Genomic DNA, 15,773 nt, shown 5'->3' on the forward strand with positions numbered 1-15,773 from the left:
GTGTGTGTGTGTGTGTGTGTGTGTGTGTGTGTGTGTGTGTGTGTGTGTGTGTGTGTGTGTGTGTGTGTGTGTGTGTGTGTGTGTGTGTGTGTGTGTGTGTGTGTGTGTGTGTGTGTGTGTGTGTGTGTGTGTGTGTGTGTGTGTGTGTGTGGTAATTAAGTTGCCTAGTTTATCATTAGCCTATTTATAATTCATCTTGGCCTCAAAAAAAAAAAAATCTCCGAAGGCATACTAGGCATAAAAAGATATTAAAAGCAATACGTTGAGAGCAACTTGGACACAATGAGTCTAAAGTTCTTCTCTTGTTGTGTACAGGGCCCAGCATAGTGTAAAATCATAACACTCATGGATAAAGCATGTTAACTGATCCATGTTATCTTTTTCTTGGACAAATGTCGCCCCCTGGTGTAATAATGATGACTAGGCTGAACATATTTTGACATAGTCAAGCTGGAAAGACAACTAAGCTTTTTAAAAGTAGGGTGAAGTCACGTTGTATAGCCTATTATTTTGTCATTATGGTGCTAGTCAGTACATTTAATAACATATACATTAAATATATCATAGGCCTATATTTTAATAAATCATAAATATTTATTTCCGATGTAAAGAACATTTTGAAATGTTAACGTGAACGTGATAAACACGCATTTAAGGTTAAAATACCCACAATAGTCATGGGTGTCTAATTTCTTTTTGTGCTTTTCTAGCCAGATGAGGAAAACAATGTCAAAATGTCCTTTACATCGTAAATTAAAAACATGTTCATCATGTTTGCAACCAGTAAGATTTCCACCAGCCGAGTGGAAACGCCTTTTTTCTTGCAGGGGTCATAGTGTGGTCACATTCGATGACAGGACACTCATTTGTCGTACGATTTGAACGGCACGTCTCACACCAAAATGTAGCGCAAAGGGAAATGCCTCTTCTAACAATCCAAATAACCCAGCAGTCGCGAAACATGTCAATACGGCTCTGCGACATGTGATTCGCTCGAGTGTTTGTAAACATGCGTCAAAAGCATGTGATTCTGCTGACGACATACTGCGTTCTAGACAGCCAGCCAATCAGAAAACGGGGGTGTGTGAGCTGGGCGGGGCTTCGCTGAAGCGCTGTGGAACATTCTATTCGCTCGGCAACACGACGCTTTGCAATAGAAAAATGCAGTTCAAGTAATTATCATCCGTCGTTTGACATCATCGAGAGATAGAATAACTCAACGACACGTGTGTTCAGGTTAGTGGGGTATTTTCTATCTAGTAAAGTTGTGAAGTACTTTACATTAGGCGTTGCGTTGTTCAAAAAAATCCACCCTCAGGAAAAAAAATAGGCTGTTTTGTGTGACAGGTTGATGAACTTTTGTATCACGGTGTTTTATTTAGATCCAAAATACAAAATATAATTTTGAAAATAATGTATTATTATTTGAAAAACGTCATATATGTTAATAAGTCAGTCTGTCCTGATTTGGTGCATTATAATGATGCTGTCAGGTATGTATATTGAGATGCTTTAGGAATACCTCGACTAGTTTCCATGGAAATGTTATCCTGAGTTAAATATAACTTACAGGTGATTCTTAGAAAGAAACAAATCAAGGTGGGGTTTGCAGGGAAGAGGAGGGTTCTGCTGCGACAAAGGTGTGTGTGTGTGTGTGTGTGTGTGTGTGTGTGTGTGTGTGTGTGGCCTAGCCTACTTGGCGTGGCAAAGATAGGATGTTACGCAGTTCTTATTTACAAGCCAGTGTGCTTTGCCCTGAGTCTGACCCATGTACTATGTTTTCATCTCGAACAGTCAGGAATGCCATAACAGGAGCTCGGACGCTTTTTCTACTAACGTTAATTAAAACATATAAAGTTTCCGGACAGACATCTGTCGATTAATCAAATAGTTTGTTGCTTTCCTGAGCATACACAACCTCAGATTTGCATGAAAGGCTTAATCCCTGTTCATTTTATTATATGACTGGGTTTATGTAACCTATTGATGATGTGGTCCTTATTTTAATTTCTGCTTGTTTGCTGTTCCGTGAGGTAAATATATGAGCTTTACCCCAACCATCAGCCTCTTATTTCTCAGCTAATTATGTTTTTGGTCAAGTGCGCACCTTTTATTTCTGATGTAAACAAAGCATGCATGGTTTTTTCCACTGCCACTGGGTGGCGCTTTTTTGCGACTGACTGCACAGATTAGCTTATTTCAAACAGTTATTGTCTTGAGTGGAATTTATTTTTATTTTTTTAAATAAAACAATTGTTTATTTTAATTTGTATTATCTTTTAATTCATATGTTTAAATAACTAAATATAGTCTATTTTATCTTTAAAGTACTATATTGAAATATATTTATTACACACTAAAATCGTTTTTTTATTTACTTTTAATATTTTTTTATCTAATTTGATATCAGTTCACAGTGAACCAGCTAAAATGACGAAATTTAATAATGAGAGTTACCATCCAAGAGAGTAGGATAAGTATTTTGAATGTTGATTCATCAGACAAACTCAAACATGTCACAGGAATGTTTGAACTCACCATCATTTAGAATGTGTGTGTGTGTGTGTGTGTGTGTGTGTGTGTGTGTGCGTGCGTGCGTGCGTGCGTGCGTGCGTGCGCGAATAAAATGCAATTTATATCAATTTGTACCTATTTCTGTTTTGTAGTGAATCTGGGATGAAGAGCGACTGCAACACTTTAAAGGTATGTGTCCACATAGCAAACATCTTCAGATGATTTTTTTTGTTTAGATTTGCGACAAAAAACAGATCCTGTCTGTCACTACTGAAGTGACACCATTGCGTGTTTACAGCAGCAAACTGCCATTTCATCCACACAAGCCAAATAAGCAGAATAAGGTTAGCCATATCATCGTTTCCCTCCACCAAATTTAAATAATGTGAATTCACCCTCACAGTGTATTATAACCTCATATACTGTAAAGATGCCATGAGAATCAGCTGTCGTGGCATTTTTGCCAAGATCATCATTTCTCTATTTTGCCAAGGTTTTATTTGCTATTTGAGTCAATGTGTAGTCAGTCGACCAGGCTCCCGTACTGATAGAGATTAAGTCGACAGGAAGTACTATATAAAGACGACGCTGCTAAAATGAACCCAGCTGTATATCCTGTGTGAAATGGTAATCAGACAAACATGTAATGTCATGTCGTATTGATAAAGAGATAGCCTAATGTTCGGTCTTGTATCCAATGTTTCTTTAATTAAAAAGTGCCTTCATTGTAATCCTTCATTGGTTGGACCTAGGGGTAAAATAAAGTCAGACGGGTTCAATCCAAACCTCAAAGGTGTATTATTAGACTATTAGAAGTGAGCTATTACTAAAATTAAAAGTTTGTTAAAATAATCAAACTAATTCCATTTGTTGTTATGTTAGTTGTCCTACACAAAGTGTTCAGTGTTTGTTCAGACTGAATGCAACTTGATAGGCTATTCTCAGCATAAAGGTGCGGTCACATTAGTGAAATGTTGTGGGCAAAATTCAATTGTCTATAGCGTAGCGATGTAAAAAGTACAGCTCCCACAGAAGTCACTTTCAAACCATAGGTTTCCGTTGGTCAGTGTGGCAAAGTCACGTGATCAAATTGAATATGAGAGAAATCGACATGGGGAACTTTTTCACCCTTGTGAAACTCAATCGGGTGAATTCCTATCGGAATGACTGGATTGAGTAATGGTAAATGTGACCACACCTTAACTGATGTTGAATATACAGTTATGCAGAGTTGAATATTAACAGATTAATTTAATATTGTATCAGGATTTAGTCATTTATTAATCAATTTTACTTCCTGTTTATTTTTTCTTTCTTTTATTATATTTAATATATTTATTTATGTATTTTATATATTTTTAGTTTAATATATTATTTTATTTATTCGTTTTTTTTGTAGGTTTTAAACAGATTACGAAAGCTATAGTTTCTTTTATAAATTCTGACACAATAAATCTCCCATTTTTTGGTGTTATTTACTGCATTAAGTGCAATGCATCTCTGCATTTATTGCTTCAAGTTATTTACAATTAGGGTTGCAAAGGGGTGGAACATTTCCGGAAACTTTTCAGAAACTTTCCATGGGAAGTTAGGATGGGCAATTATGGAAATATTCCAAGTTGGAATTTTAAAGCAGGGCTATGCAGTTTCGGGAATTTCTTCGCTGTATTCTCGCTTTTTGCTCGCAGGTTTCTCTATAGAGCTCCCCCTACAGCTTCGGAATAGATATTTGACAACACTGTCGAAAAACTTGTTGTCGACTCTCAGATACCAGAGGCTAGTAGATAAACCACATCAAAGCAGACGAGACATTCTTTACAACGTCTTCTTCATTCGGGTTCCAACAGCGTGAGGAAGCGCAATAATGACAGAATTTTAGCAGATTTTTTTGCCGTAAAGCAATTCGTTACATCGCAAGACTTGATATCACGCAATACTTCCTGACGCCGTGGCGGCGCCCGCCGGCTTAAAGTTGCAAGTGTGGTTTTTCCACTCACAGGCGATAGGGGGGGTGCGAGAAGACCACCATTCAACCCGAAAAAAGTAATATAACCATTCCAATGACTCCGAAGCTGTTCAGTTAAGATAAAAAACCTGCATAGTTCACCTTTAAGGGGAATTTACGTGAATTAAAGAGAATTAATGGGATTTTTTTGGATAATTTATACAAACTGTGTCATATACAAATATACAAATGAAAAATATAAACATTTTGTTTTGGTCATAAGCAGACATGCATGCAAACTAATACAAATTTAAATTAATTAATGATTTATTTGTGAGCATAACTTTAATAGATTCCATCAATCAACAACAAAAAAGCATGAATGTTGAATAAATTAATGATCCCTATGATACCCCCAGAAAATCAGCTGAATTTGCATTAAATCTGGTTGTTTTAACCATGATTACAGGCTAACCTGGCTAACCAGTTTATTCCCATTAATTCCTGTTAACTCCCATATATTCCCATTAATTCCCAATTGAAAGTTTCCAACAATCCTATTTCCAATGGTGCACATCAAATAGATAGATGTTGTGGAAGTCATAGCAGCCATCAGCTTAACAGATGCCCTCATAACTGTAATGTTACATAATAGCTGTCCCGATATACCCTGACACAAATAGGTTGAAACACAGCTTGGGTAAGAATGCACTGTGAATTGTGACTAGTTTTAATTTGCGTTCAGAAAAGTAGGCCAACATATTATAGACGAATGAACGTTTATTTCTGTCTCAAACAACCAGTTGGTTCTAGTTCATTGTAGAGTCTATTTTCCATAGGTCTGTATCTTCTTGCATACTTAGGATGCCTTAATCAATACACAGTTGACATTGTTCTGGTGCCATGTTGTAATGCGATAAAAGGTGGTTCAAAAACCATTAGGAACACATACAGTAGAAGCTCCTCTTTAGGCGTGAAGCAGATATTTGATAACTTAAAGACAAATGTTATTAAAGAATACAATAGCATCATGCTTTATAGTGAAACATTTCATACAGTGTTGATCTAACATATATTGTGGAGCACAGAGAAGGATTATCATTGGCTGGTGGTGTGGCTGCCAGCTGACCTGCCTCACTTCCACACTTAGATTGAGATGTCAAATGTAGGATCATGCTGGGAACTGTGGTCTGTATTAAAGTGTGTCAGTCAGGTTACTCTGAGCATGGTACAATTTTAGCCATGTCCTGTTATGTTATCATTATAGGATGTGTACAAATATTTGCTATTTGATGGGATTTTCAGAGAAGCAGTTCTTCTGTCTGGTTTTCTGTAACAGATTAATTGAATATTTATTTTATCAGGATTTAGACATGTAATAATCATTTTGACCTCTTTAATTTTGATAATTAATTATTTATAACTAATAATAAAATATGTATTATTATTATTACTACTACAGTTATTATTATTAAATCAGTTTTACAATTAATATTTTATGCAACATATTTTAATTTCAGATGCGATTATCACAGTTTACCCTCCCCTTATCCTCATACGTGCATCACTTCTGTTTTGAATATGGTGACATAATCCATGTTGTTGTGCTGTCTCCATAGTTACAGATCTGTAGTCATAAAACAGGAAGAAGAAGTCTATGATCATGATGTCTACTCATGATTCTACAGTTTCTCTTGTTTTCTTTTCCTTCATGTTGTCGTTTATCACACCTTACGTGTCTATTTCGCTAATCTCTCCGAGTGATGGAATGGTGTTACTTTATAAGACGTCACTGGTGATGTTGGTAGATTCAAGATTCTTTCCGTCCCTGCCCGTAGTGTCTGATTCATCCGTCCCCCGACAGCCTGGATATTTTAAACAGGCTCAGCAAATAGGCCGAGATTAAAAACACGAGAAACAAAACAGCCCAGTTGTTACATAACTGAAACAGAGCTCTTGCGATGTGCCTTTAAAAGCTGCAGGCTGTCAGGTGATCACCGTCATCTCAGTTCACCGAGACACCAGCACGTCTCTCAGATACACAGATGAGACGCTGAAGATATGGGGGGGTAGAGGAACAGTTATAGGAGGACAGAGGGGAGAGGAGGACACCTGATAGACAGGAAAAGAGAGAAGCCAACTGTAATCAAAGTGCCTCTCTTGCTCTCTGTCTTTCACTTTCCCAATTGTTATGTGGATTTTTCGAGATGCTGCATTTGTGTGGTCATAACACAGAGAGAAAAAGACCCACGAATTAAGTGCTGCGTCACAATGAGCGAGAGAGACAAACTGAGGGAGCAGGAGACAGAAGGATCGTGCGAGCGTTCGAAGCAACTATCGGTCTCTGCGATTACAACAAGCGTTTGTATGCGTCTATTAGCCATCTATTTATGTAGACATGTGTCTGTCTGGAAAAAACAGCAGCGATTCTGCTGTTGCAACAAGATGAAAATAGAGCGAGCAGGAGAGGGTGGAGGTCTGGTGGAGAGAGAGAGAGAGAGAGAGAGAACGAGAGGAAGGGAGGGAGGGAGAGAGAGAGAGAGAGAGAGATTTTGGATTAGTTGCTACGTCACTTTTTCACGTCGAGAGGAAAACAGCAGCTAGGAGGAGAGGATTCGGACATGTGTGCTTTTCTCCTACCTGTGAGTGTATTCCAGCCCTTTCGTCTGCTCGTCCGCCTTTCACCCTCGTCTTCTCCATCTCTTTTTCTCTCCCACTCTCTCTGATTTCTCATTTTAGTTCATTTCTCCACAATCGCAGCTCCAACATGGATGCTGAGAACGTGATAGTTTCTCGAAGGTTCTGTGTGCGACGACGTTTGCTGGGCGTGTGATGGCGTCGCGAGGTGTGTACGGGACGAAAAAAAACGGTTAACAATACAAACGCAATAACAGAACAAACGCTGCTCTCTAACGTTCCTGAGAGATACAAGAATAGTTGTAGCTGTTGACATAAATGCAGTTGTTTACCTTGTATTCAAGCCAACGCATCGGATACCACAAGTGTCAGTACCGTAATTGCAATACGCATATTTACGGTTGATACTGATACCGTTATACGTTACAACATCTTTTCTGGCTCCTCGTAACAGGTAAGTGATTTATAACAGGCTATTTACTGTTAGGCTGACCTGAGACCAGTCTTTGGCTCCGTCAGACATCATAACAGGCGACTTACTTTATGTATTTTATGCCCCATATATTGGGTGGGATGATAGAAGAGCAGGTGGAAGTGGTGCTTCGGCTAAATTTGTGATCTTTTGGCAGGGAAGAGGGCAGATGTCACACCTCCATCAACAACATTTGTTTCTGCAGAGTTACGAGAAACACAAGTGGTGACGCAGTCATATTTTCAGAGCATGATTGTTTTAACCTCTGGTTCTCTCTCTCTCTTTTTGCATCTCACCTTTGATTTGGGGGTTAAAATGTGTCCTGAGGAGGGTCACGTTGATGAAAAGGATCTAAATGTCATGGGAGGGATCCAGGGAAAGAACTAGAATGAGAGAGAGAGAGAGAGAGAGAGGAGAGAGAGGAGAGAGAGAGAGAGAGAGAGAGAGAGAGAGAGAGAGAGAGAGAAATTGTTTACCTTGCTCTCTTGGTGACTGTGCACTGGCAGGCGTCCAGTTCACATGCGCTAGACTTCCCAATGCAGCCGCATCAGAGAGATGAGTGACAGAGCTGTGCTCCTATCAGGCGCCGGTTGTTCCTTCCGACTTTTTGAAGCTCCAAATCCCATTGGATTAGCCCTGGAAAGCAGCTGGAGAGAATCATCTGATTGGCTGGAAGGTAATGTTATCATTTGTGAGTACTCAAACAACCAGTTGGTTCTAATTCATTGTTACGTCAGAGTGTTGTTATTTTAGAGAGCTGTTACTTGGTAGAACCGCACTATGGAAAATGTGCAAAAGTGTCATTTAAAAGAATAATCCACCCAAAAATGAACAATCTGTGAACCTTTGCGACTGGTTTTCTTTTTTTGTGGAACACAAAAAGAGATATTTTGAAGAATGTCTATGTTGTTTGTCCATATACTGAAAGTCAATGGGGTCCAATGTTAATCTTCAAAATATCTTTGTAACAACGTGAGGGTGAGAAAATGATTTTAATGCTGTATAAAGGAATAGTCACCCTCATGTCTTTTCAAAAACCCGTAAAAAGAAGATATTTTGGTGAATGCTGGTAACCAAACAGTTACCTGTTTGGTTACCAACATTCTTCTAAATATATTATTTTGTGTTCCACAGAAGAAAGAAATGTATACAGGTTTGGAACAACATGTAGGTGAATAAATTATGACAGATTCTTAATTTTAGGGTGGACTAAAAAGTAAAATGGGTCGCTTTTGCTTTTTTTATATAAGCAATAGTTAGGATTCATCATCAGCACATTATCATGTACACAGTATGGTCTAGTTAAAGCGCATGCTGTTTCATTATATCTAATGATTGTATGACTAGAATTGTCATCTAATTTTTAATTATTTGACTTCCTTTTTAATCCCTCCTGATTTGTCACAAACAATCAGTTGCCTTCTTTCTTTGCTAGTTGACCACTGAGCTTCTTGTCGAGTCAGGCAGTGTCATTGAAGTTTGTTTACGTGTATGCGATTTGTTCTATTAGGGAGACAGTCCTGTCCTGAAACCTGTTGCGTGTCGAGCGGCGCTGTCCCCGGGTTACGTCCGAGTGTGTGTGTGTTTGTGTGTGAGGCAGAGGCCTGCACTGCAGCTGTTAATGCTGCATTAGACGCCACAGACCGGAGCGCTGGCAAACGTTGGTGGCACCAGAGGGCCAGAGGGGACTGCATCCTCGTCTAGCTCATTCTCCCTATCACGTGGGAGGGGCTTATTTATGGATGAATCTCACCACATGAGTTAACCCATGGGCGTCTGAGTTTAGGATCGTGTTGTGACGCAGATTGTAACTTGTGCTGTTCTTTCCTGATTTTTAGCCTGGTATTGTTGCACCCTGTGATATCGGTGTCAGCGTAGGCTATTTCTTCCAAGAATTCATCTTTACTTTTATATATGTTATTTTTTGGTGATATTGTGATGGATAACAGATATTTTTGTCATGCGTCATGCGTACGTGAATGCGTATATAAAAAAAACTGGTCAGTTATTCGTAATTGAGCTTTCATTTTTTCAAAAGCTGTTCTTGTCTTGATCCAATAGTTTCATATTTAAATTGCATTTTTGAGCTTTATAGGCAATCCATAGAATTTTGGACCTCAAAAAGAATTTGGACATTTTAGACGCATTCATTTAATTGCATTAAATGATCAAACCAAAGGCTTGTTATTTTTTGCAATGACATTCATTGGTTTCAAATGCACTTTGTGCATTTTCCAAATATTTTGGTGGACATTTATTTATTTTTTAAATGTATTAAATTAAGATTTTACTCATTTATTTATTTTTTCATTTATCAGAAAAGCAAAGCTACCCCTTTTAAGTCTTTCATAAATATTGCACAACAGGTCGAAGGCAAACAAACAGGCAGAAGAAAGTGAGAGGGGCAACCAGATACGTCTAAACAGCAACTGTCGCCATGCTCTCCTCTCGGTCGGGAAACTCCCACGAGTTCTGTCCTATCAGCCAGATAAGGGTTACCGAGCTCCTGGGGCATGTTTCAGCTCTGCCACACGGCTCAAAGCAAACACAGACTGCAGGCTTCTAGCAAACTAAAGAAGGCAGAAAAATAATATTTTGACATCCATGAATTGCTGTACTGAATCTCTCTTAATCGGTCTGTGGGAAGGGACACTTGAAAAGATTTAGGACTTAAAAACAAGATTTAGAAGGAAGTTGTAATAAAGTTGAGGGATATATGTCGTGTGAGTGGGATGTTTATCTGGCAAAGGGTTTGGATCTGAGGACGTAAAGAACAAAAAAACCTTGGCAAAGCCTCAGTCTACAGGGCAGTACCTGCCGCCACACCCTCGCCGAGTGCTGGCGTCAGGAATCTCCCTTCCAGATTGCTCCATTTCCTGCGCTCACTTCATTTTGAAGAGACTGCGGTGGTGGAGGCAGCAAAACACAGAGTAACAGCCTAAATGAACATATCCTTTATAGAGAAGCTCCATTCTATATGCCACAGGTCTAGTGAGTACTTGTCGTTTGAGGTTTAAAACCAATTTTTTACATAATTCGATCTGCTCTCTATCGCTTTTAAAAGCCAAGCAAATTACATTTTTGATATGGTTGAATGCATTGATCGTTGGTCATATACTGTACGCTGACCTGCTTTTGCTCTTAAATCTTTCCTGGTTTGCCTGCGTAGACGCTGCCTCACGTTCCCAGGCTGTGTGCGTGCGCCATTGAGTGACAGATGAAACAGGGCGTTCTCTAGAGCCATGGTGCTCAACTGGTTTTGCATCAGGACCTGAAGTTTACAACCTAATACAGTTCAATTGTTCACATGGTTCATGTAAAAGTAAACAAAGAATGTATTTTTGTATATTGATGGATCTGTGCAGTTAATGAAAATGTACTGTAGGTAACACTTCACAGTAAGGTTTCATTTGTTAACATGAACTAATAGTGAACAGTATAGGGATGCACCAAAATTTCGGCTACCTAAAATTTTTGGTTTCAAGCCAAAAATCATTGAACGAAACAGTTTTTACTGTGTTCGGCATCCATTTCGTGCACACAGCGTGTAAGCGGCAGTGCGTATCAAAGCGCACGTGAACCTATTATCTAAGCTCTTTACTAGTTATAGCACAGAATAAAAATGGGTGAACACCAGAAGGTTTTTTTGAAAGAAACATTACAGCTTACCGAAATGAATCCTGTTTCATGTAATCGCTCGATCAGTGTTCCAACCGATGAAAAACGTCAGTAAAACAGCTTGTAGGCTATACAATGCCACGTTAAGTTACATTTACCTTAGGAAAGCTCATGTCGATAAACTCATTAGTTAGCTAGAAAAACTTTAGAGAAGAGCATTTTGCTGCATATATGCTTTTATTTTTACTTAATCGGTTAGTGATGTCTTTATTATTTAATGTATGTGTAACGCAGTTCAGATGTTATGGGAAGAGCAGGCCCCTCGCAGACGACTGCTGGCCACACAAACGGAAACACAACATAATCTCAGGTCTGTTCCTCTCTCGATCTTCACTGTCGTCGCTCCCCCTTTTATGCTTCCACTCCTCCGTGAGAGATACGAGACCGGTGTCGCTCATCAGTAATCACGCCATCGGCCTCGTGCCGTCCTCCCACGGCCCTCAACCTCGTCCTGCTCGCCACAGTATGTTTGAATAAATCTGTCATGAAGACAAGTTATTAGTTTATTGTCGTTTAAATGTTTATATTTTTACTATCAAACTGGAGTAGAAACAATTCTGTTATTAAAAAGTTTATATAAAAACTGTATTTATTAAATGACTTTGATATATTCATTGATTATTAATTTATTATTGATTGTCAGTTGCGGTTTTTGGCCAAGCGCATCTTGACTTTTCAGTTCAGCCCAGAATTTACATTTCAGTCTATCCCTAAACAATACTTCTAAAGCATTTATTCATCTTAGTAAATGTTCATTTCAACATTTACTAATACATTATTATGATCATAATTTGTATCTGTTAACATTATGTAAACTACATTAAATTACATTAACTACATTTTTATTAACTAACATTAACAAAGGCTAATACATGCTGTAAGAATATATTTTCCATTGTTAGTTCGTTATTGCAATAACCAATGTAAATTATAGAGAACTTATTGTAAAGTTTTGCCAAAATATTAGTAAATTTATAAATAAATGTATTATACTATTTTACTTGTATACAATAAAATAATTCATTTATCATGCTACAATTAATTCTAATAATATATATAGCCTACACATACATAATTGTATCTGTTTACATTTTATTATATCTATAACATTTTATTATTTGCAGTTAGCTCACTGCCCTCAAGCCACTGTATAGCATTGAGAGGGGAGTTGTTAGTAAATGTTTGATATCAATATTCAAGTCAGTATTTTTATTTTCTGAGAAGTTACAAATTACCACGAGAAATACAATAGGTTTCAGTGTAAAGTGGCTGTAGCTATGGAGACGGAGGCAGGGATTGATCACTTATACTGTACATACTTTCTGTATGCTTGCAATTTTCCCTTAAAGCCCACAAACGCCAGGCTGTTCACAGTTCTTCATCCATGCCAAATTTCCTTAGTCAGATTGTAAATCAGCATTGTCCTTGTGTTTATTCATTATTCACTGGCATTATGCCACTGCATTTGCTTGTTATGGGTGCCTTATCTAGAGCTTATGAAACCATGTTATCTTTTATCCTCCGATCGATAATTCTTCTAATTATATTGCTTAACGTCACGTAACATTTCCTTCTGTGCATTAATGTTTAAAGCGAGTGACCAGTGGAAGAAGATGTGCAGAATTAAAGTAGCCTGTCTGTGCTCTTTCTGGTTGTCTTTGGTAGGTTCTGCAAACTAATAATCTTGGTTATCCTCCGTGAAAGGAGTCTAGCAGTGTTGGGTTTCCTGCCAGAACTGGTGGTGTGGGCTTTTATTGTTTTGTGGTTTAAGGTGTGAATCTGTCAGAGAGGCTTGAGTTTTGAGTTTCCGCTCTTAAATAAAAGCTCAGAATAGAGAGTACCGTAAGTAGAGAGAATGTGATAAAGGTTTGGCTGGTTTACTCCTACATGCCGTATACTTAACTACACCGTTCCTTTGACAGTAGCTGTGTAGATGTAGATGTTTTAACAATGCTTATTTCACTGGAATAAATAGTATTATGTTTATATACCAAATTGCGGTTGCCACAAAGTACGTTGATCTTTGTTGCAAGTGAACCCATAAGGCCCTATTTTAACGATCCAAGCGCATGGTCTAAAGCACAGGGCGCAAGTGCACTTAGTTCGAATCCACTTTTGCTAGTTTAACGAAGGGAAAAATGGTCACCGCGCACGGTGCATGGCCTTAAAGGGTTGTCCCAACTCTCTTAATGAGTAATGGGTGTGTTTTGTACGTGCATAATGTGCAATAAACCAATCAGTGCCTCATCTCCCATTCCCTTTAAAAGCCAGTTGCGCTCGCACCATGGCGGATTGCTATTTACATGGCGGGATTTGCAAATGGAAAAACTGAACGCTTCTCCAGAGAGGTAACGGATCAGAAGCACGCGGGCAGACCATCCACGGGACAAGCCGGATTATCTTTATGTACACAATAATAATCATGTTTTACATTGTAATCCTTTTATTTTTAATATTTGGCATGTTTGTGTGCTGCTGCGCTGCCCTGTGTGTGTAATAAATGTGTAGGCGCGTTGTGGACCCGCCTATAGGCACATATTACTAATGCGTTCTTTTAAAGTCCCTGTAAAGGCAATTCTGAAAAAAAAATCTAAACACATTATAAATGTTAGAAATATATTGCTAAAACATATAACAAAGACTGTGAAGTACTGAATTGTGGAGTTAGACCGTTAAACAGTTTTTCACCATTGCTGTGTTCAGGATTTTTTGGGGCGGGGCTAAAACGGTGGCTCGATGACGCACTGGAGCCTCTGAGCTCCTGGACCCGCCCTACTGTTGATGATGCACTGGAGCCACTGAGCTCCTGGACCCGCCCCCTACTGTTGATGACGCACTGGAGCCACTGAGCTCCTGGACCCGCCCCCTACTGTTGATGATGCACTGGAGCCACTGAGCTCCTGGACCCGCCCCCTACTGTTGATGACGCACTGGAGCCTCTGAGCTCCTGGACCCGCCTCTACTTGATGACGCACTGGAGCCACTGAGCTCCTGGACCCGCCCCCTACTGTTGATGACGCACTGGAGCCACTGAGCTCCTGGACCCGCCTCTACTTGATGACGCACTGGAGCCACTGAGCTCCTGGACCCGCCCCCTACTGTTGATGACGCACTGGAGCCACTGAGCTCCTGGACCCGGCCCCTACTGTTGATGACGCACTGGAGCCACTGAGCTCCTGGACCCGCCCCCTACTGTTGATGACGCACTGGAGCCACTGAGCTCCTGGACCCGCCCTTACTGTTGATGACGCACTGGAGCCACTGACGCTGGCCCCTCCCCTAACAATATCAATAGAGCACATTCACCTAAGTTCGACGCTCAATCATGAGTTACTGTCAGTATTAATAGCAAAATATGAAATATTCATATTTTATTTAGTTAAATAGTATTAATTTGATTTTATTCATATTAATGAATACTATTTTTGAAGGCTTTTAAAACCATAAAATGTACTTATATTTTTTCTTGCTGCTGCCATTGATATAACAGCTCATGTAACAGCAGGATGCCATCAGCCAATCGCAAGGATATTATTTACCTGCAGCTTCAGAGGGATTCGTTAGATTGCATTTACAGACCAGAAAACCATTGCATTTTGTTTTTTTTGGTTTCCAGACACAGTGACCGCTCTCCTAAATCCAAAAGCTGCAACTGCCGTTTGTGTGAAATTAATGGAGAAGTGGAAGAAGTTTCTTTCAACATTGAATTTTGCACTGTGGAAAAATACTACCTATTTATTTAGCAACAAGAGGTAGAAATTATTAAAAAATATACACTGAATGTGACTTCATATTCTGTTTTCTGTCTTTTTGTCTGAAGCCCTGCCATCAGTGATGCTGTTGCGTTGTGTTTCGGCACCTGACGTCGAAAGGAAGACCTATGAAGGAGTCTGACCGTGTCTCCTCTTGGAAGCTGGTTTCAGGTGGTGGCTTAGAGTGCTGATGAAATTAATCTAGCACCATTTGAAATCAGTGTTCTTGGGGTGGGAAATGCATCACTTTTTATTTGGAAAACTGACACCATTCATGCTTTAAAATTTGTATAACTCTTATATCAAATTTGACTTCAAGACCGATGTCCTTTACCCAAGGTTGACCGATTTCTTTTGGTGTTCAGAGTCGTTTGGGGTTTCTAGCACCATTTGAAATCGGTTACAATGAAGGACAGATGACGACGCTGAAGCAAAAAAACCAAAAAACATCTCTTACTGTCACTGAGTACAACCATTCAAAATGAATCAAGATAATAACAACAGCAAACATAGTGACATTTATTTTATAGTCTTTTGCAATTATATACAATACACATAAGTAATGCTATACAACATAAACACAAAAAAGTGACTTTTTTTTCCCAGTAGTTTCAAAGTCTCACAGTCAGACAGGTGATAACTTGGTACAATAAATAAACACTAGGTGGCATGCTTGCTTCTTATTTGTGGTTAGACACATTATTATACCGAGAATAAAATGAAACTAGCATCAGAGTAGGTGATGCTTCATTTAAATCCAATTTGCACTTAGTTG

General features: G+C 39.0%; 1 long non-coding RNA gene across 1 annotated transcript; it reads left to right on the forward strand.

Moving 5' to 3' along the window:
* The first annotated feature begins 1,083 nt into the window (after positions 1–1,083).
* LOC306985711 lies at positions 1,084–14,519 on the forward strand. Its single transcript, XR_013794844.1, has 3 exons — positions 1,084–1,236; positions 2,667–2,703; positions 13,950–14,519. It is a non-coding gene; the product is annotated as an uncharacterized lncRNA (long non-coding RNA).
* Positions 14,520–15,773: the final 1,254 nt, after the last annotated feature.

This window comes from Phoxinus phoxinus, assembly GCF_949152265.1.
Source record: "Phoxinus phoxinus genome assembly, chromosome: 18".
NCBI classification, from domain to species: domain Eukaryota; kingdom Metazoa; phylum Chordata; class Actinopteri; order Cypriniformes; family Leuciscidae; genus Phoxinus; species Phoxinus phoxinus.